The sequence below is a fragment of the Onychomys torridus genome, chromosome 6 (genome assembly GCF_903995425.1).
Source record: "Onychomys torridus chromosome 6, mOncTor1.1, whole genome shotgun sequence".
In the NCBI taxonomy this organism is placed as follows: domain Eukaryota; kingdom Metazoa; phylum Chordata; class Mammalia; order Rodentia; family Cricetidae; genus Onychomys; species Onychomys torridus.
Window position 1 is genome coordinate 42,519,679 of NC_050448.1, and position 24,005 is coordinate 42,543,683.

The 24,005-nt window shown below is 42.0% G+C and overlaps 1 protein-coding gene and 1 pseudogene across 5 annotated transcripts in view; one reads left to right on the forward strand and one right to left on the reverse strand.

Annotated features, from left to right (window-relative positions):
- Plch1 (phospholipase C eta 1) overlaps nt 1-24,005 on the reverse strand; it is a 217,072-nt gene that overhangs the window by 153,569 nt on the left and 39,498 nt on the right. The gene's annotated exons all lie outside the window — the stretch shown is intronic.
- Nucleotides 7,731-8,589, forward strand: LOC118585493 (annotated as a pseudogene).

A 24,005-nucleotide genomic window follows, 5' to 3' on the forward strand; every position in this document is an offset into this window, starting at 1 on the left:
GTAAGCTCACGATGGAAACAGGCATGGGAACAGAAGGAACTACTTGAAGGATCTAAAAACTACATGTACGTGCTTAATCTACATCCGTATTTTATCTCAAACCTGAGACTAAACAAGGATGTAGCAGTAATGGAGAAAGCAGTACACTCAATTCCATCAGCCCCAGCGAGAACACTGACCGTCCGTTATCATGCCTTCCGTGTTCATGTCTGCTTCCTCCACACACCTTTTCTAATGACTAAAAGTTAGACTACATCATTGCTTCCAATAGAAAACCCCATGTTTTACCAAAAATAATCCCTGAGCACAAACTCCATGTAGGACACTTGCTGTTGAATTACAGACATCAAATGGAGTTAAACACCACTCCTGTTCTGTAAGTTTCTCAGGGACAACAAGGTTCCGACATTCTCAGTGGCTGAATCCTAAAAGGGATTTCTGGTACACATCCTGTTTCCTCCATGCTTTTAAAACTCAACTGCCCCAAACAAAGAGAGAAAAACCATCCAAGTGTTTACTGAGCAGATCTGCAAAAGCAGCTTTCTATAACCTGTGACTTGATCCATTTAGACAACTGCCTCTCGGGCTACATTTGGGTAACAACCAACATGAATAGAAAAGTAAAGCCTGACCCAATTCTAGCAGTAGTTACTTGTTGAAACCTTTTTTCATCTGTTCTTCTCCCTCTACCTTCCATGTGCTGGATAAAGTATTCAGATTATTTCAGTGGAAGGGGCTACTGTTATTAATGCGTATAGAAATACTACCTCCAGAGCTGGGGAGGTCATCCCGTGGGTAAAAAGCATGCTGCATAAGCTTGAGGACATAACTTTGGATCCCTCAGCACTCATGTAAACAGCTGGAAAAGCAGGCATCTCTGCAGTCCCAGCACTAGGAGGTGGGACAGGAAGAGCCTAAGGACTTATAGACAGCCAATCTAGCCAATGGGTGAGTTCCATATTCAACAAGAGACTGTCTCAAAAAATAACATGCACAGACACATACAATTGCACCCACATGCACACACACACACACACACACACACACACACACACACAACCACACACACATGCACACACACATACAACTATACCTACCTGCACACATACAACTACACCCACATGTACACCCACATACAACTACACCCACATGTACACACTCACATGCATGCAAACATACAACTATACCTACATGTACACATAACAACTACACCCACATACACACATACAACTACACCCAAATGCACACACACATACATACCACAAGAAAAATCTCCTAGCAAAACCCTATCTCTGAGAAGTAAGGTCTGCACATCCCCTTGGTATCTTCTCCCACTAACCTGGACCTGCCTTGACCAAGCAGGGACTATGGCTTATTTATCATTGGTGCCCAATATATGACACCTAGCAGCTCCTAGTAAGCCAGCAAATGTGAGCTCAGTGAACATCCTCTCCATCATCTGTCTTACCGGCTCTGCATGCTAAATCTTAAATTGGAACTGTCAGTTGATACAAATTCTTAGTTTGCCTATCTTTAGGGGAAGAATTATCAAATCTGCACCATTATTGTTTTGACTCTTATATGTTCAAACTAGCAAAATTCAGGCTGTGTTATCGTGCCAATGCACTTGTAATGCCAAAGCATTCCTCAGCCAGCTGGTTTTTACTCTTGCCCTAATTATTCCTTAAGGGTCACCACTCATGATGAGTTAAGCGGCGATGTACTGCACAGTCTGAGAACTGTTCCAGTTGTAGAAATAAGGCAGAGCAAGTGCTGGGGCTCCCAGAGAATCCAACAAAGGCAGCATGGCAGAAGGGACTCAGTGTGAGTGTTGAACTTGGATGCCTGAGTATCTTGGCTACTTGGCTATTCAGAGCACAGTAAACATACAGTGCTCACTCACACCAGAGAGAAACATCTTTTTATTAAAATTACCTCCCAGCTGCATAATATCTGAGCTCCAAAAAGATATTTTAGCCCTTCACTGATGATTCCCCAAGCTGTATCGCAGACACTGTACTGAAGACCAAGTGAATAAAACCTCACACACTTGTGTCTAGTATAAAAGTCAGCAAATGTTCTCTGTAAAGAACCAGAGAACAAATGTTCTAGGCAGGGTGGCCTATCAGTCCCTATGGCAATCACTCAACTATGAATGTAGTGCAAAAGCAGCCTTAGAAGAAATGTTCACTATTAAGCATGGCTATGTTCCAATAAATCTTTTGACAGTACTGCCAGCTGGCCAGACTTGACTCACAGGACACTGCTAGCCAATGCCCAGGCAAGGTTACCAATCAAGTAACTCTACAAATCATGAGACACAGGCTGCATAGATATCTTGGTGGTTAAGAGCACTTGCTGCTCTTGTAGAGGACTGGGGCTCCACCCCCATCACCAGACAGCAACTTTAACCATCTGCAACCCTGGTTTCAGGTGACCCATTCCCTTCTTCTGACCCCCAAAGGCACCAGGCTCACACACACAAGGCACACATACATACATGCAAGCAAATTCTCGTGCACAAATAAATCTTTCAAAAAACTATAAAACAGTGAAATCTGTGTCCCAAAGCTCCTTGTGTTCATGTAACATGTTATAGTTTGTGAAACTTGCCTATGTACACTGGTTCACACTGTATACTGTGATGTGTTCAAACTCTTACATTCACCACCTCACACCTATCCTCTGAAGCCAACAGATATACAATGAATTAATAAGTCAGTTTATCTGAGAATGGAACAAGGATCTGCGCTTCTACCTTCAAAATGGAGAGTACCGCATATTTATAAGATTTGCTTTCTACAGGATTCGGGACCAGAGTACATTTCCCAGGTGCCTTCTGAAGTTGGGTGTAGCCATGTGATTTAGTAAATTTCCCATTGCAGAGACAAAACATCATGACCCAGGCAACTTATCAAATCAAGCACTGATGGGCTTATGGTCTCAACATGTCAGAGTCCATGACGGTGGGGCATGTGCATGGCTGCAGGGAAGGACAGCTTGAGACCTCACATTTCGATCCACAGGCAGAGAGAGGCATAGTGGGAATAGCCCATCTCCCATGGCACACCTCTTCCAACAGGGCCACACCTACTCATCCTTCCCAAACTGTTTAACCAACTGGGAACTAAGTAGTCAAATATATGAGCTTATGGGGACGATTGTCATTCAAACCATCACAGCATGTGACCAGGCTCTAGAGAGTAGAATTGGGCCTTGCTCATTAAAAATTTCTTCATTTAAAAAACAAACAAACAAAAAAGGATCCTCCATTATATATCCCTTTGCAGTTGGCTGAAAAGGAGACACCTCTAGGCTATAGCTATGTAAGTCATATGTTGGCCTCAGCAGAGTCCTACGATAGTAGGAATCTGGGCCCCTGATTTACCACTTTGGAAAAATGACCCAACTGAGAAGACCTGCATCAGAATGTTAGCGCAGTAAGAAGGAGGTACCTGGCCTCTGAAACACAGAGCCTCATCTAAACCAGCATTGCTTCAGATTGCATCCAGTCCTGGTGTCACCTGCATAAAACCAGCAGAGCACTGGGAAAGGACTTACCACAGCACTCAGGAGAAAGGACCTATCACAGTATTCAGGAGAAAGGACTTGGAGAGAACAAGAGATTAAAATTGGATTGCCGCTGTGCACTTGGTCCCCACTGGTGATGCTGCTATGCAAAGCTGTAGGACCTTTTGGAAGCAGAGCCCTGCTACAGGAAGATTTGACAGCCAAACCCCACACCCTGTCCTCTCCCTGCTTCCTTCCTGATGGCAGACACAATGTGACCGGCTGCCTCACACTCCTGCCACCGTGCCTCCCTCACCACGACAGGTTCTCTGCCCTCAAACTAGAAGCCAACATCAGCAAGCCCCTCATCCCTTAAAAATGCTTGTTGTCAGGTCAGCAGTGAGAAAAGCAACATGGTTCCCACACACTCAACTCCAGAGAAAGGCCAGAAGCGCTAGACCCTCAGCATCATGCTGGCCTCACCTAGCAAACCTGTGAGCTGGAAGAGACTGTTCTTTCTGTGTAATTAATCTTTAAGAGGTTTTAGTCCTACTGATTGTATATGTAGCATGGCCTAATTATATGTATAAAGAAGTATGAAGAAATATCTCAAAGAAAGCTTCATGGTAAAAGATAACCAGCATTAGCTTGAAGTTTTATAAGTGTTGTTACAAACTTTTTTTTCTTTTATTTTCTTTTTTGAGACAGGATTTCTCTGTGTAGCTTTGGCTGTCCTAGAACCCACTCTGTAGACCAGGCTGGCCTCAAACTCATAGAGATGTCCCTGCCTCTGCCTCCCAAATGCTGGGATTAAAGGTATGCACCACCACCGCCCGGCTGTAATAAACACTTCAGCTTACTTTACCTTTAAGCACCAATAAAAGTGGGAATTTGGTGTATTATTGTCCATTGAATATAGCCATAGGCACTTTTTCTCATCAATCCACATCTCTACATCACCCTTAGTAGCTGCATTGCTTTCTATGGTATGGGTGTGCTGCCTGTTAAAAATCAGCTGTCCATTAAGGTTATTGCCCTTTTCTTGCTATTACAAAAACTCATTTCAATAAACTTCCTCAAATATATCTTCCTGGAAGTATGCATGTACTTTTATAAGACAAAATGGCAGAATCTAGAACTGCTGGCCCAAAGGTTTGCCTATCAAATTGCTCTCCAGAAAGGTGATTCTTCTGATCCAGACTAACAACTTACACAAGTGCCCCTTTCCCCAAATCTTTGCTGACATTGTCACTTTTTAAAAATCTCTTGCCAACCTGATAAAGCAATATAACCTGTTTCTCATTTACTTAATTTTCTCAGTGCTGCAATTGGAACCCAAGGTCTTGCACATACTGAACAAGTGTTCTACCACTGAGTCACATCCTCAGCCTTTACTTCATCTTTGAAAGCACCATGATGAAAGTCCACCACCCAGAACATGCCCAATCCTATCTGAAAGCACTGCTAAATTATTTTTTAGTCTTCCCCCTTGCATTTTTTAACATTCTCCCTATTTAATCTACAGCAGATCTTGAAAATATTATCTTTAACAAGGTTGCCTGTGTTTAATTTATACAATTAGGCTAAGTGATAAGAAGCAGAATAACTTGTGGATTTCAAAGCCTTCACATGAGAGTAGTTGGTACAAATGATCAGATGTTGACTCTCCTCATGGGGTACTGAGTACTGTGGAATGAGCAGGATTATCAGAACTGAGGGAGCAACCTGTTTCTGCATTTGTGTATCCTAAGTAATAGCCTGTGTGCTAATTAAATTCAGCTAAGGCTTTAATTGACTGCTTCCTTAGAGGTTTTTCCTGTCTCTCTCACCTGCTTAACTTAGTTCTGGTTTGGGTTACACCACAGGTAGGTAAATAAGTAGGTACACCAGGAGGCTTAACAAAGACACACGAGTAGAAACCTGACATTGGTTGTCAAAACTAAGAGAAGAGATGAAATACAAGTGAGGCCTGTAAACGCAGAGGACAAATGCTAACAGTGACAGCTTGTGTTGCTGGTGGTAGGACAGGACATGTTTTGAAGGGCTATGTACTGAGCTATAGGCAAAGAAGAGTGCTCACTTAGCCTGCATGAGCCCCTGGGTTTCAACTCCAGAGCCCAGCCCAGCCCCTCCCACACACACACATAAACTACAAAAAGTCATGCCATCCAGTAAATATAAAGAGAACGTCAGTCAGGATACAACACTATAGCAACAGATTTCATCAGACTGTTGCTATGGTGATTTGAATGAGAATGCCCCCACACCCTCCATTGACTCTTAAGTTTGAATGCTTGGTCCTCAGTTAGCAGAACTGTTTGAGTAGGACTAGGAGGTGTGGCCTTGTTGGAGTAAGTGTGGGCTTGCTGGAAGAGATGTGTCACTGGGGGTGGGCTTTGAGGGCCCAGCCTCCCCTGCTCCTTTCTCTCTCTCTCTCTCTCTCTCTCTCTCTCTCTCTCTCTCTCTCTCTCTCTCTGCCTCTGGATCAGGATGTAAAGCACTCAGCTCCATCACCCTGCCTGTCTGCTTCTCATCATAATGATCATGCACTAACCCTCTAAAATTGTAAGTGAGGCCCCAATTGAACAATATGTTTAATAAGAGACACCTTGGTCCCGGTGTCTCTCCACAGCAATAGAACAGTCACTAGACAGTTGCTCTCCATGAACTTCAGGACTTCTCCCTAGCCTGTCAACATTTGCCTCACTTTGCTTTTGTTAGGAATTAGACACAGCTTAAGAACAACCCACTGCTCCTCACAAAGGGTAGACAGCAGGTCCCCAGGTCTCAACAGTCGACTCAGTTCAAAGCCAGGTTGGCACCAATTATTACCTTCATAGAGTTGCATTTAGTTTTATAAGCCAGATGTCGCTAAGTTTTACTTCTATGACAAAATAATAGATTGAAAAAAACTGGCGAAAAGGCAACAGCAAAATAAGAAGAGTCCACGTAGGAGAGATCATAAAAGAAGAACATGGATGCCCAGAAACATGAGAAAATGGAGCGGCTTCGGTCTCTATTTGTCACATTCTCCCTTTAGCCCCTTGTACATAGTTTGCTTTTGTTCACTGCTCTTTGAGAAGAAATGGACATTTAAGAATTTACACAGATGAAGAACATAAAATGAGTTGAGAATGACTGCAAACTAGGGTGCATTCAAATGAGGAGAGGTCTGGCCAAAGTCTCATTATTTCGAAAATTAAAAGGTAAGTAAATAAGAGCCATGACTCCTCTGCAGAAGACCCACTGCACCACATACACTGCTCCTTGCTCTGCTTCCGATTACTGCCTTCCCTTCCTAGTTAACGGGGTACAATTTCAGGTGAAATAATGAATTAAAAAGATGCATGAAGATGGATGACCTGAGAGAGAAAGGTTCAAAGAGAAATCAAGTGAATAAATGGCAAAGTGGTCCCTTCACAGCTGCCCTTGCTGGGTTTCCTCACTTTTCTACTGATTTCTGAAGCTACATTTTAGTGGTGAGGAGCCAGGCCCTGCCGACATGGTCTCTCCAGTTTCATCTTTGTACATGTTCCCTGGATAAACAGACAATGCATCAATCTTTAAGAAAAACAAGAAGCAACAGGTCACTAGATTAGGCAAAAACCTTATGCCACACACATCTATAACCATGACACAGTCTTTAAACAGATCAATAGAAGCAATCATTTAGCATTCTTCAAAGTGACAGCTGAAGTAACTCTAGCTCACTCATGGTAGCTCCTGTTGACTTATAATTAGAGAAGTCATGGATCATTTGTCAAAGCCTCAATGACTAGGGTTCATGGCCTTGATATACCTTGACCAATTTCTCCAGTCAACTGCAAGATCCTTTCTCCAGCTTTTGCCTCTGCTCTTCCCTGTACTTTCAGATTTTGTTTCCAGAAGTACTCCTTTGACAGTACCTATTTATTCCAAAGCTTACCATCTTCCCTTATGTCAATTAAAACCAGCTGAAGTCCTAAGAGGCATACCAGAAGCCCACATCCTACTCATTCTTACCTCACTGCTTGCCCGCACAGGTCTCTATGCAACCTGTTATTTGCCTTTCTGTCCTCCACCAGGGAGTATTCATTAATAAGTGCACTTGTTCAAAAGAATGTCAAGCAAACCTTATGGTGGTGGGGCAGAAGGCATCTATGGAAAAAAGTGAGGTGTCTTTAACAAGATAGTCGAGAGTTCTTTTTCATGGCGCCTCCTAGGCGGTCAACTGTGTAAAGATGAAGCTGAGTATCTCCTTCCCAGTCAGACTGATGCAAGCTTCATACTTTCTGGAGAAGCATATGGCCACAGGAGTATCTGTTGAGGCTCTTGGAGAAGGGTGGAAGGGTGTGTGGTCTGATCAGTGGTGGGAAGGACAAACAAGGTTTTCCCATGAACCAAGGTGTCTTGACCCATGGCAGAGTATGCCTGCTTTTGAGTAAGGGGGATTCTTGTTATAGACCAAGAATTGGAGACAGAAAGTGCTAGTCTGTTCAAAGATGCATTGTGGATGCCAATATGAATGTTCAAAACTTGGTTAATGTTTGTTTGTTTGTTTGTTTGTTTGTTTGTTTGTTTGTTTTACTGGGAATATAGCCCTGACTGTCCTAGAACTCACTGACTTTGAATTCACAGAGATCTGCCTGCCTCTGCCTCACAAGCGCTGAGTTTAAAGACATGTGCCACTATGCCCAGCTCAACTTGGTTATTTTTTTTTTCAAAAATTAAAAACTGACTGATGTTACTGTGCCTTGGTGGTTAGGACCCAAAAGAGCTAGCAGGATCCAAAAGCTTTTCGGTCTCTCTAAAAATGATGTTCACCAATATGTGATCAGAAAGCCCTTAAACAAAGAAGGTAAGAAGCCCAAGACCAAAGCCCCCATGATTCAATGTCTTGTTACTCCAGGTGTCCTGCAACACAAATGCCAACATGTTGCTCTGAAGAAACAATGCACTCAGAAAAATAAGTAGAGGATGGAAGGATGTGCTAGACTTTTAGCCAAGAGAATGAAGGAAGCCAAAGAAAAATATCAGAAACAGACTGCCAAGAGATGTAGGCTGTCCTCGCTGAGAACTTCTGAGTCCAGCCAAAAATAAGTCTTTAAGAGGAACAAATAAATGACCAGACCTTGAAACACCAAAAACAAAGAGAATGGGAAAGTTTTACAGAAAAGTGTAAAAGAAGTTTTACACCTGTCTACAAAATGACCTCCAACAAAGCAGCAAGCCCCTAAGATAGGAAAAGCAACTGGAAACCCAGGCTCCAAAGCCAGGCAACAGGATTAAAGTGCCAGCTCCACCAATTACAGGATGGCCTAGGGCAAGTTCAAGTTCTCTCTGTGTGTGCCTACATGTCAGGTTTGCCATCTCAGAAACCAAGATAACAATCACACACTCTTCACAGAGGTATTATGAAGAGTGCTACATATCAAATTTAGTGTTAGGAATTTTGTATAATGAACTTGATTTACCATTTGCTGTAGAAATCTCCAAAATCCATCCTTTTCCTTATATACCATCCTCTAAAGGAGTACCCTTAAGTCATTTAGCTAGTTACTTTGTTCTGTGGGCATTTAAATGAGACAGTGATTAAAAAAAATTTTTTAAAAAAAAACCCTCAGTCTCTTAAAATTAAATTTTCAAAATCAACCTGTGATCGAACCACAGGAAAGTATTTGTGAGCACAGAAGAATGGAAAACATGCTGAGAGATTATAGGAAGATTTTAGAGGCAAAGAGAATGCTAAGACCATTAGATGTACTAGACAAAGGGGTCTAGTTGGCAGAGCAGGAGACAGGGGTGTAAGCGAGGCACCTGGGAATGCCACAGATCCACTCAGCAGGCTGCAGGGTCTGGCTCAATCCCAGCACAGCCAAGAGAGAACAAATGAAGTTCTAAAGGTACAGAAAGGTGGCCAGTGACATGGCAAGGGAGTGTGGTGGCCAGAGAAGTGGCAGAAAGGGTGTGGCAGCCAGTGACGTGACCAGTGGCTTGTGGAAGTAGTGCAAATGAGCAAACACCTCATCTACCATATGAAAAATATCTAATGAAAAAAGACAATATCAAAAGCTAGGAAATCTGTGAGTGTATCATTTCAGCATAGGAAAGCAACACTGGAGCCTTGCAAAGGTGCTAAGTTAAAGAGGTTTGTAGGAAAGTCATAAAGGTAGCCAAGAAGGAGCCCTGTGTTCTGTTACTCGCTTTGTACTCATATCTAAGTTTTTCAACTTATATGTGTGTGTGTGTGTGTGTGTGTATTATATATGTGTGTGTATGTGTGCATATGTGTGTATATATGATATATATATAAGAAAATATCATTCACAGGGGGTGGAGAGATGGCTCAGTGGTTAAGAGAACTCAGTGGCTGCTCTGATTCCAAGTTCAATTCCCAGCAACCATCTATAACTCACAACTATCTATAACTGTAATTGCATGGGATTCCTCTTCTGGTGTGCAGACAAACATCCATACACATAAAATAAGTGAATAATTAATATATGTCATTCAAAAAAGTCTACTTTCAATACCAACTAGACACCACAGAAATGAATGAAACAATAAATTTGGACAACCTAACTGGAAAAGACACTAAATCTTTGCTTATAGAAGAGAAAATTGAGCCACATAGGGCGGCTCACACTATAATCTCAGAAGGGCTGTCATGAGTCTGAGACTAGTCTGGTCTACATGGGGAGTTCTAGGCTAGCCAGAGAAGGAAAGGGAGAGAAGGAAGGAGAGAGAAGACCTAAAATACAACAAATCCCTTAATTTTCCTGAAATTTTCAGAATATGTATTTCTTGAAAAGGAGACTACAGTGTCCATAGGTTGCCCCTCCTCTTCAGCTAAATTGTAAATTCAATTCAATAAGAAAATCAGAAAGAAAAAAAACCCAACTGGGTTACACATGGAACTGGATAGGCGGTTTTAAAATTCAGCCAGAATAGAAAAGTATATGAAAAGAACTATTTTTGTTTGTTTGTCGAGAGTAAAAGAGGGTCAGGGAGACAACATAGTGGTCAGCGTGCCTGGATGAAATGATGGTCTGCGTTCAAATTCCAGACCCCACCTAAAAAGTCAGATGTGTGAAACTGGGAGGTGGAAACAGAGAACTACCCAGAAGCTCTTGGGTCAGCTAGCTGGTGTTCACAGTTCACCAAGAGTGACCCTACCTCAAAAAGAAGGTAGGCTGACTACTCAAAGTTGTCTTCTGAACTCCATAAGTGCTGTGGCCCACACCCATAACTGGAGAGAGAGAGAAAGAGAGAAAGACAGAGACAGAGACAGAGAGAGCAAGAACTTGTCCCCATAGTTGGCTCAGAAATAGACTAAAGATTTGTAAGAGGGAGTAAAAGACACGGCATGTAAGCAGCATCTTCACTGAATAAGGAAATGGCCACATTCCAAAAATACCAAGAAACTGACCTAATCTCCTTGCTCTGCTGTTCTTTGGGATGGATTTTTACAACCAACAGGATTAACACTCAAACAAAACACTGCAACCTGATGAGGTGTTATCTTGGCTGCTCAGGGAAATCTTTTTTTTTTTTTTTTCACTATCATCATGGTAAAAGGTACCCATAATTAGGTATGATTCTGTTCCACAGGTAAGTCACAGACTTAGAGCAGAAGTGTTGGCTGTTTTAGCAGCCATCTTATCCTAGACAAGCATCCTCAGAGGAAGAAGCAGTGCAAGTTCTAGGACAGCTTTGGTCAGGGACAAAGGCCACCAATGCGGATGAAAGCCCAGTGTATCCTTAGGAGAGATAATGGAGCTAGTAAGCTCCAGAGGACGGCAGCTGGTCTCCAGCCCCACTCCTTCCTCCCACCACTGGGCTCTAAACTGCTTTCAGAATTCTTTCTAAACCTAAAATCTACCTGGGCATGGTGATACATGTTTGTCATCCCAGAAGCTGGGACGTAGGGCAACAAAAACAGGGGTTCAAGGCTAGCCTTGGCTACATGGTGGCATTGATACTAGATTGAGTTTATGAGACCCTTTCCCAAAATTTAAAGAACTAGACTGATGAATCTCTCCTCAGTTCAAAACCTTATGCTGAATAAAAATCATCTAAACTCCTTACTCCAGGATACCAGGTCTTTAATCTAAGACCTGGCATTGCCTATCCTTAAACTCGAGAAGAAGCCTGCTGGTCTCCAACCTCACTCCTCCCACCATCGGGCTCTGTGCTGGCTAATTTTACATCAACTTGACACAAGCTAAAATCATCTGAGAGGAGGGAGCCCCAATTAAGAACATGCCTCCATAAGGTCCGTAGGGTATTTTCTTAACTAGTGATTGGTTGGGAAGGGCCCAGCTCACTATGGGTGGTACCATTGCTGGGCTAGAGGTCTTGGCTAGAGGGAACAAGCCAGTAAGCAGCACCCCGCCATAGACTCTGCATTCAGCCCCTACCTCCAGGTTCTGGACCTGTTTGAGTTCCTGTCTTGACTTCCTTCAATGATGGACTGAAACATGGAATTGTGAGCCAAATAAATCCTTGCCTCCATAATTTGCTTTTAGTTCTGGTGTTTCATCACATCAATAGTAACCCTAATTAAGACAGGCTCTAGACTGCTTTCAGAATTCTTTCTAAAACTAGAATCTACCTGGGCATCTTCATTCAGATACCTGGCCTTGCCTACTCCATAAACTTCAATCCTTGCTTTCCACCTGCTGTAATCTTCCTTATTCCTCATTCTTTAAAGCTCAAACTCCCCAAAATCTCATGTTGAGCTTTCCCTGGTCAAGAACCTGTGAGAAGGTCTCTCTCTATTACAGGGCTATGAGCAAGTTTGTATACTAGATCATGAGTCACTGTAAGGGGCAAATAATTTTACTCATTTTTATATCCCTAAGCAGTACCTTGACAAACACTCACCATGTCACCGTGGATGGTATAAATTCACTATTATCAGTTAATAATTCTATAAGTCAACAAATAATATTTAAGGAGGAAAATGGGCTGGTGAGGTGACTCAGCAAATAGAGGGGCATACCTGAGGGTCCCACAACCTCAGTTCTATCCCTGGATCCCACAAAGTGACAGGAGAGGGTCAACTCCTGAAAGCTGTCCTCTAGAACTGCATGTGTGCTCTGGCATGCACACACACCTGCACTCACACACATACTAATACTAGCAATTTTTTAAAGAAGAATTCTCTAAGATGCTCCACTTTCCTTTCCCTAAATAGCAGTTTTGTGTTAAGAGTTTAAATGGTATTCACATAAGTGGCATCACAAATACCAAAATAATTTGCATCTCCTAAAAATCAACAATTGGTACAAGTGAAAAGGGCAGGTCCGACCATGATAGGAATTGGAAGGCTCAGTTCCAGCTGCAGATCTGCTCTGTATTTAAAAGAAAAGCCCATGCAGCATCTGTGCCTACTGTATCTCTATGAAAGAGGAACAGTGCCATGGTTTCTTCTGACTCCAGGAAGCTAGGGTATGCTCCTACACTGACATCTGCCCTTCCATAAGGCGAGCTACACAGAACCGCATTGTTGGCATGCAGGCTAGTGAGCCACAGGGCGAATTACCAGATGGTACCCAAGTTCTAGGTCAAAGTGCTTTGGCACCCCACCCCCAGGATGAATATGGTTTCCTTTCAATTAAAGTAGATGAAATATACATTATACATTATCTTTACTTCTTTTACCATCCCTTCTCACATGTGTGTGCTTGGGGTGGGGGGATGTGCAGGTGTGTGCGCACACGTGCGCCACAGTATATGAATGGAAGTCAGAGGAAGATTTCCAGGAATTGTTTCTTTTCTTCCAACATGTGAGTTTGGGAGGTCAAACTTAGGTTGTCAAGCTTGGCAGTTTTGCTGACTGAGTTTCATCTCCCCAAATGCCCATTATCCTTATTTCTAATTATACTGTCTTCCGTGCCTACAGTCCTTTTCCAAGTATTTTTAGAGATATTGCTCCATAACCCTCTTTACCACTCTACAAGGTTAAGGGAGGGCTCTGTTGTCTTGTTACTAAAAGAAGAAGTTCAAGTTCATAGATATCTTGAGGTTATAAAAACAGGTTACACTTCAAGCTTGCTCTACTTCTGATTCTTTATTACAACAAAGCTCTACCTTCTCTCTGTACTGTTTTAAAAATCATTGAGATGATTCTCCAGCTTGGAGATTTAGTCCATTAAACCGAAGTCTGAGGCTAATATAACACTGATTTTCTAAGTAAACAATAAATACAAATATATTTACACAAAATATACAATTATAAAACAAATATACTTATAAATCAAATGTACAAATGCTCATTTTACATTTAATAGGACAGCTTAAAGACTGAAGCTCTTCCACCAAAACTCAGGGTCTCTTCAGTCTTTCTGCCTGTGAAGGGAAAATTTCTCAACTTTGTGACCCAGTCCACTGAGCCACTCCCACTGATGTCACTCACTACTTCATAATGCAACTCAGATGTCATGAGAATTCAGATGCTATCAATGTTACACCTGCTGCACGACCTAAGAGCTCCTTGTTAAAACTGGTCCGGAATTCATAAGAAATAGTTTTTCAAAAATAGCCTTGTTACCAACAGAGAAAATTTTAAAACAGGATGGATTCAGTGAAGTTTTTGGGTTTGTTTTGTTGTTGTTGTTGTTTGCCCAACAAAGATAAACCATTAAAATAAATCAAAGAAAACCTGTTACATAACACACCAAAAAGTTTAATTAAGAAAGAAAAATCGCCGGGCGGTGGTGGCGCACACCTGTAATCCCAGCACTCTGGAGGCAGAGGCAGGTGGATCTCTGTGAGTTCGAGGCCAGTCTGGTCTACAAAGCGAGTTCCAGGACAGGCTCCAAAGCTACAGAGAAACCCTGTCTTGAAAAACCAAAAGAAAAAAAGAAAAAATAGGAAGGAAGGAAGGAAGGAAGGAAGGAAGGAAGGAAGGAAGGAAGGAAGGAAGGAAGGAAAGAAGAAAGGAAGGAAGGAAGAAAGAAAGGAAAATCTTACTATCTATATATGAGAACATCAAGCCTGAAATGACCCCACCTTATATTATCTTTTAAAGTTCACATAACTGGAAAGATAATTCAGATTTCTGTAGCATCTAGGAATTTGAGTTTATTTAGGCTTCAGTCTTAGAGATCACATTATATGGTGGGAGTAACAGCAGACACTTTCATTACTTCCATGGCACTACAAACTATGTAATCCCCCGACAGGATGTCACACAAAGCCCCTCACTCCTACACTCTGCAAACAAGAAATCTCTTGAACACCAGGAACAGACAACTATACATGGGAATCACTGTAACAACCTGCCTTTCAAGTGAATTAAATCCTACTCTCTATCTGAATAAAGGTTCCTCTTCAGACTTGGAAAACTCAGGTAGGCTAAGGAAATCAGCTACGGTACAATGTGTGTTTCTGAATAAAAAGCAAGCACCAGGACTGGCATTCTAAGCACATGTTGAAGCGACTCCCCAAGGCCAGCAACAACCTCCAGACAGGCTCTCCTATGGAGCAGTGGCTCGGGAAAGTTACATCTGAGTCAACGCACCTCAATAAGCTGAATGACACATGAATTTCAACATGAAGGTGGGCTTGGAAGACACTGCTTGACATGTCATTTGCTCTGGCTGAGCAGGCAGCAGGACTTCTTCCAATTCAAGAGCAGCCCCATACATTTCAAAGTCCCCACTCTCAATTCCTACTTTAGACTGTGTTCCTCAAGCTCTTGGAGCTGACAGGTTCTCCAAACAGAATACGTGGATTCTGCCTCCATCTTATCTAGGCTGAACACTCATGCCATTTCATCCTATAAAGCTAATGCTTTTCCCTAGCCTGACTGTCTCTCATTGACACATATTAGAAATCACCCCCCTAGATTATTGTAGAAAGTTAAAATATAACTCTATTCATCATAATTTAAAGTGAACAGGACGACAACACTTAAATTAAAACCTACTGTTTGTATCAAACAGATGAAATTTTTAACATGTCTCTCTCCTTGATTTATAGTTCTTGACTATAACCCACGACTACAAATTATTTTCTCACAGTCCACTTTATTATAACAATGCACTTCATTACAATGGTGCACGATTTGTCATCAAGTACATCTACCATTGTACAAACACACATTTACAAGGAAAAAACACTTTGACCTAATCAAAAATACCTTTCCAATTAAGATTAAAATACAGTATCTCAAATATGTCAATCAACAAGCAAACAAATCTTTAACTAAATGCCAAATAAAATAAGAAATGCTTGTCACCTTTTACTATTAAGCTATCAACTTACCTTAAAATTAGTAGCATGGGTCTTACCTTTTTCTGGACTTAAGTTTTTATACACTTCAAGGTCTGCCATTAAATTTAATATTGCTACACATTATTGGCCAAAGCAATAAAAATTTTTCTCTATAGGCACAGCCTTTCTCTGATACACATCTCCAGAAGGGGGAAAGGCAAAGAAATCCTTAACAGCCCCAAGAACTTGGCTCATGCTGCCCCTGATGGCATGATGACATCTTCGCAGTCCAGGCTTTATAATGGAGAGAAAATAAATCCATGAGATGATTGTAGAAGTTTGTCCTAAAGTGAACAGCAGAGCCAGATAAGCACAGTGGAAGCGTCTGCCGTGGCTGCCGCTACTGTGGGAATGCAGGCGCTGTGGCTACTTAGGCTATGAGACATGCATGCTTAGTGAGTGCAGTGCTTAATGCCCTGCAGGCAAATAACGCCCTGCAGGCATTATGCACATTTAATGTCTGGGAACTGGAGGTCTTTAGCCATCAAAGAAACCCTCCTCACCTACGGAGGTCACTGAGAGATACTGATTACCATATAGGAGTGACGCAGGCTGAATGCAGAAAATGAACATGCACACAGAGACACAGAGAGGCACACACACAGAGACTACGTGCATGCTCTTGAAAGCAAACATCACTCCATCAGAGGCAAATACTCCCATTAAGAAATAATCTGCATGCCGTCTTCTGCACCATACGCTACTTTTGTTCCAGTCTGGGCAAGAGCACATTTATTCAAATTGTTGAGGCTTTTTCTTATTCCACACAACCGTAGCAATGATCACAGAAATGAAGGGAATGTTTCCAACTTAGAAGGGAAGAGTCTAGTCTCAAAGTGTCTATTCAGTGGAGGCTATGTCCCTGTCTTGGTGGGGGAGGCATATTTCTTCTATAAGCAGGGTAAATAGCATGGGTCTGAAGAAACCAGTTTTTAGCAAGCAAGCTATTATTACAGTACAGTTTTCCCTAAAGTACATATCTGAAAGTTAATCAACTTCTGTGAAGAGATACATAGCTAGCCAGATTCAGAGGCTGATAGCTCAGAAGCTATTTATTATTATCTTGCTTTCCAACATTTGAACCGAGTCTCTCCACCCTGAGTATTAACTCTATTACTCTCAGAATTCAAGATTTCTAGTGACTAACTCCTACTGCCATCCTTTTTCCTGCCTAACTCGGACTTACCCTACCCACCTATGGCCCCTGGGATCCCATCATCTCCAGTATGCACAGGGCAAAGCCAATCTGCTACATTTCCATTAGAGCCAAGCAGCCTAGACTGCTACACCTCACCATCACCACCCCTTTCTCTAAGTTGCTACACCAGTTCCCATTCACCTGTCTCCCAATTTATAGGTTGCCTCCCTCAAGTTTGTAAATCTCACTATGTACTCTTAAATGCTCTTAAGAAGCTCATTGGAATGTTAAAGGTTATCTGGGTGCTCATAATCAGAATATACTCTTGCAAGACTCAATCTAACATACATCCATACACACCATTATACAAAATAGCGGTGAAGATTTTAGAGGTCTTCCGTCTATGTACAAACCCTCCCTGCCACAAGCTAGCTGTGTGACCCAGAAAACTACAAAATCTCTCTGCTCCTTGGTTTCTTAATTTGCACAACTGCTAATACACCCTACTTCAAAATGTTCCAGTGAGAATTTATCCATAAAGAGTTTCGAATGGTATTTTTATTATTATTACTATTACTACAGACTTCAGTGTTTAAAGTAACTGCAACTTTGAACATAAGATGCATCCCAAAGCTTAAGATGGCTCAGAAATAACCATGCCTCTTAACTAATTAAAATGTCGAGCACTCTCAGGCTCATTTTACACAAAAGGCAAATGAAGGCCTGAAGGGATGCATATTTCTACCCAACAGCTGCTGAACAAATGTTGAGAAGGGCGAGAAGGGGGGCTTGTTAGACAGCCATTACTCATCACTGGACAGATATAAGCATACATTGTAATGACAGAACATACCCTACACATCATTCATCCCTGTCAAATAAGCCAGTTTGGACTTCCCCACACTAAAAACCTGACACGCATCAACAGACAGTAATTGCTGCACATTTCTAAGCATCCAAACCCCTAAGCAGGCTGATTATTACCCATATTTAATTTTGCTACATTCCACAGGACAGAAATCAACCACCGCTTAGAAGTGGTGTCCCATTGATGATTTATTGATCTCCCCTTCAAACGCTTGGCTTTAAAATACAATGCCTTCATTGCTTTTCTGAAAAGCTATTTATTGATGGTACCACTTTAAAATCATAGGTTAGCATAAAAATTTACAGGCTCGTCACTGGCAGTGATAAAGGTGTCAGTATAATTCAAGGTAAATCTCGGCCCAAGCAAACCAGGAAAGCAACTGGGACCCAAGGCAAGATATTGCTCACAGGTTCTGGAAGATATCCAGAACTCACATTTAGTGAGCACATAAAATGCATTTGGTGGTATCTCGAGAGAGGTGAAAATTCTATTGACATTCAGGTATAACAGACTCATATGCAGATATAAATAAAAATAGCCAGACTTTGTAAATCAACATCTCCTGCTTACCCATCTTCCATCCATTCTCAAAAGTGTAAATTAGCCAGAGTCAGGTAGGCTCATGGGAATGTCTAATGGCTGCTGACAGCAACATATTTTAAAATAAATCTTCCTTAGGAGCTCAGACTTCAATTAGATCCTCAAAACTTAAGAAGGAGAATTTCAAACTTGCCCCAACAACAACTGAGGTGCAACTTTCCCCTGAATGCAGAAGCCCCTTTTCCTCCTAAACCCAGAGAAAGATCTAGACAGCCAGGTGAGGAAGCTAGGGGGAAAAAACCTTAGTGCTAGCACTCTCCAGCACTCCAGCTTTAAAAAAAAGAAAAACCCACAGTAACCAACTTGATCATATCCAATGGTTAAAACAGGCCATATTCCCAATGCGCTAACCTGACATCATCTTTGAGTCCACTGAAAAGCAAATGTCACTAACTGCCCAAAACCTCTTGGTTGGAGCCAGTCAAATCAAACAGGGACTATCATATGTATGTTCCAATGGGGAGGGGAATGTGTAGTCATCATAATGCAAATGGCTTGAGTTTGGTAACACTGATAATACAAACATTTACCTGGGACACTGAACATGCAGACTGATCCCAAGAGGTATATAAGCATAATGAGTCATGAAGGAAAGACAGGTGGAAGACACTAGTTAGCTTCTCATTGCTGTGACAAAAACACCTTAAAAGCGGGAAAGATTTATTTTGGCTCAGAGTCAGATGTTTCAGCCATGCTCTGTTGACTCCACTGCTTCTAAGCCTGCAGCAAAAGAAAAACATGTAGAAGGATGTGGCAGAGAGAAAGCTGCTCACACCTCATAACTGCCCAGGAGGGAAACAGAAAGGAAAGGTCCAGAACAAAGTGTATGTTTAAGGGGAAGCTGCCAATGCTTACTTCCTCAAACTAGGCCCCATCCCCTAATGTTGATGATATGAGAAGTCATGTGATCTAATCACATCTCTATAACTTCACCAGCTATGGACAAAGCTTTTGATGGAGCCTGGGGGAACTTCATAATAAAACTTAACGATCTCCCTCAATACAGTTTTTCTGCATACAAAGGGCATTGGAAACACCCCATCCTGGAAGCTGGATGTGGTGGCACACACTAATCCCAGCACTCAGGAGGCAAAAAGGCAGCCAGATCTCTGTGAGTTTGAGGCCAGCCTGGTCTCCACAGCTAGCCAGGGAAGCATAACAAGATCCTATCTCAAAAAAAAAAAAAAAAAAAAAAGGAAGGAAGGAAGGAAGGAAGGAAGATATATAGATAGACAGACAAAACCAAACATATTCACTGCATATAACATCAATATATCCACAAATGTTCAGGTCAGGGCAACACTAGCCACATGTCTCTCTGTAAGTGTCATCAAACCACCCAACACCAAGACCTGGCTAGGAAGGTCCAAGGCTTCTTCAGAATAGTAGGGTCACCCCAACCCCTTCTACTGACCACAGCCTCTTCTGAGAATACAATCTCTGGGCGTGCTTAGAGGGCCATAACGTTACCAGAGGACCGGAAGCTTCACTCCTCACAAAACCCTGTCTATGATGCCTGCGGACACTTTTGTAACAAAATGTGACCTTTAAAAGAAGGGTTCCCTTATGAAGGCTGCTCCTCTCTACAAGAAAATCAAAGAAAGAAAGCATACTGACTCTTTTGATAATTTTCAACATGCCACAGCTCATAGTCCCAATGTAGCATCTAAATCCTGAACCTAAATGCCCCTTCCAGAAGAAAACAAGACTCCTTCACCGTTGCTGGAATAGCCGTGACTGGTCCCCACAGCTTCGGTATAAGTTTTTACACATACCGGTGTTTGGGGTAGGATCTCTCCTCCACATCATAGCACTTTGCCTTTTTCTCCTTACTTTATTTTCTCCCAGCTGACCTGATGATTCATTTTCTTTTCTTCCTAATAACACCATGACAGGAAGGTGGGACACAGCAGCAATAAGGGCAGTACGGGACAGTGACTGCTTAGTTGACCTGTGCCCCCCCCCAGAGATCAGGGGGTGGTCAGGACCCCCAAAAAACCACCGGAACTCAGATCCAGATATTGCCTCCATTTTCAGGAAGATCAGGACATAAAGCCGGTTCTAGACTCCAAAGGATGACTCAAAGGCAAAGACCATTGTGGCTTGTAGAGTGAATAAGAGAAGGACCATGGTCAAGCCTTTCCTCTATAAACCAGAGGGAAGAGTAACGGAGGTACAGCATTCCCATGGAACCAAACTGATTCCTTTATTGACACTTTCCAAACAGCCCAGGGGTTTTTGACAGAGACCACAAAAGGGCAGAGAAACCATGGGGCAGCTCTAAACCAGAAAAGAACTAAATACCATGGGAAGAGCTAACAGGCATACAGTTGTTGGAACTGATGGCAAAGCCACAGGATATGGAATTGGAAAGAACTGGTTCTACCAGGTGGCTCAGCAACATAAGCCAAATTATTTTATATTGCCATAAGCTTCAGGTTCCACACCCACAACAGAGCCTACAGTAAAAGGTATGAAGTTCCCAGCCTAGTACGTAGTACTACAAGAACCGGATACATAATCTGCTGTTCTGTTGTAAAACAAAAATGTGAGTCCTCCCCACACCCAGACCTCAAGATGGCAGCAGGAGAATTCAAGACCAATCAAAGGGCTCTTGTAAGGCCACACTCATTATAAAGCCTTTTCCAATCTTAAGAACTTGATTGGGCTTAGAAAGCTTAACATGGACTCCATATTCAGCATTTTCCTTCCCCTGTATAAGTAGGTCAGTAAAAAACTAAAGTCTTGGGCTGGCAAGATTTGATCTCATCAGGAAAAGGCACTTGCCACCCAACAATGCAAGTCTGATAACCTAAGTTCAATTCTTGAAACCCATATCAAAGTAGAAGGAGAGAAAGGATACATAAAGTCATCCTCTGCCTCCACACATGGGCTGTGGTGCACACACACACACACATGAATACACATGCATACACATGCACATACAGACATACTTTAAATAAAAAGGAAGGGAGGGAGGGAAGGAGGGAGGGAGGGAGGGAGGGAGGGAAGGGAAGGGAAGGGAAGGGAAGGGAAGGGAAGGGAAGGGAAGGGAAGGGAAGGGAAGGAAAGGGAAGGGAAGGGAAGGGAGGAAGATTTTGCTCAGCTATAATCCTAGCATTCAGAAGCCTGGGGCAGGAGGACTACTATGAGTTATAGGCCAGCCTGGGCTACAACAGCACCACCCGTTCACAAACAAACAAACAAACAAATAAACAAAAAACCTTTCAAAACTAAAAAAATCAAATTATATATTTGTTGCTGTTCTTCTCTGTGTGTTTTCTTATATAGACAGATCAGTTTTAAAATAAAAATCTTTGGGACTGGCGGGACGGCTCAACAACAAAGAGCATTTGCTGCTCTTGCAGAAATGGATTCAGTTCCCAGCACCAACACTGGGCAGCTCACAGCCACCTGTAACTCTAGCTCCAGAGGATCTAATCCTCTTTTGGCTTCCACGGGCACCTATACATAGATATGCCTAACACTCACAGACATACATATAAATTAAAAAATAAAGTAAATCTTTTAAATAAAAAAAAATTAAAAAATAAAAGGATTTTTTTAAAACGTAACGGGATTTATTGGTGTTGACTTCACCTAAATTTGAACACAGGTTCAATTCCCAGTACCCACATATCAGTTCACAATTATCTGTGACTCTAGTCCCAGGGGGCTCCAAAGGCAGCAGGCATCCACATGGTACACAGACATTCATACAGGCAAAACACTCATACACATAAAATAAGTAAAATAAAAATATACCTTTTTAAAAAATTAAAAAGAGACCAGGAAATAATTTCTGAAACAATAAACTTATCAACTATCAACGATAGAAGTAGCTTTGAAGTACAGATTAATGATTAATATTAAAGTTAAAACACCAAAAGTATTTTAATTTTCTGCTTCATTTGTTCTCCACATTGATAGTCAACTAGCACAAAATGGTTACAAAGGCTAATTTTGTTAAAGACCTTGGAGAAAAGAGAACAGAATTGCATTTTCATGAATACTAATGATTATAAAATAGAAAACCAATAACATTTACCCTTTCATATTAATATAATTTAGAAATAATTCAGCACTATGATACATGCAGAACTTGTTCTCTGGCCAAGAAAAAACTGTATGTTACTAGTAACACAGGGAGTACAGAAACATGGGGACTGCGGTTGCAGGACATTAAATATGTGTGCTGATTTATATGTTAGAAGAAATGGCAACGAGAGAAGGAATTGGAAATATAACAGACCAAAATAGGAGATATATGAGATCATTATATCCCAGATAGACCCACGTGGCTCAAGCAAAAACAAATACTGTAAAAGGCGTTTCCAACACAGACGATCAGCTAAGAGATTGACACTGGGTGCTTCTCCCTGAAAATCAACCCTCTGTCACTGACCAGCATGACTCTGGAGGACCTGAACACTCATTATCACAGACACAAAAGGGGCCTGCTTCAAAGAGCCATCTTCCATGGAACCTGTGCATCTGGAGGAGTTGTACAGAGCGGTGACTTCAAAATGTTTATCCCGTAGCACCCTTTGAATTCATGGAGTCAACACTCCAAATTATAAATTACCAGATAATGAAATCATTACTGGATCTAAACACTGCATGGATTATATGACTCAACTCGTAAAATTTAGAATCCTGCCCCACACAGAGAGTTTATTATCATTTCTTAGCTACAAAGACACAAAACATGGGGCCGTTGAGTGTTGCTAGCTAAGGATGGCCCCCACGGCACTGAGTTCTACCACAGCCAATGAAGGATAAGCCAGAGCCAATACTCAGACCCACGGGCCTGGGCTACTCAAGATTCCTTACTCACCTTTTCATATGCAGAGCATCTAAAACAGTTTGATGTAAAATTAGTTTTATGTCTCCCTATTCCAGTTCTATAAAGAAGTCATTTCTGATCGTCAGAAAATGCAAGCAAGCCCTTGCAAGATTTAGCCTACTGAAAATGCATGTAGCCTGTCATAATATTCAGCTCAGCTCAGGAAGGCCAGCTGGGTTGAACAGCAGCTGTTGGCCTTTAGAATTAACTAAGTCCTGCTAGGGTGAATGATGCTCTGCACATAACCTTGCCCCCAGCGACCTGGAGCCAATCTCATCAACTGAGAATATTGCTGGAGTTTGATAGCCCTGAGCCTGGGTTCAGTAAGTAGATAAAACTCTGGAGCCACCTATCTGCCGTGCAGGGCTAGGGAGAGCTGAGGAGCAGTGCTTGCCAGTCCTTCGGCCTGTGCAGATCTCAATGCTGTGTGTGTCGCTTCCCACTTTCCCACTGCACTGGAGATGCCTCGGCTAAAGTATCAGCCACTGCAGTGGTACAAACTGGGAAGCTCATGAGAGTAAGAGGATCTGGCCAAAACAGAATGGCAAGGCTAACGGATACGGCTAGAACAGACCTCTGGTACACAGAGGAGAGAAACTACAAAAGGAAAGGCAGCTAAGGAGGCATCAGCCAAAATAAACCACAGCAAAGACAAGAGTCAGCAGGATCCACTAACATCCTCATCCCCGGGCACTTTAGCAGACCCTAGGTAAAAAAAAAAAAAAAAAACTTTAAAAAAAAACTGGAGGAAGATCTAGAAGAAATGGATAGACCAAAACACA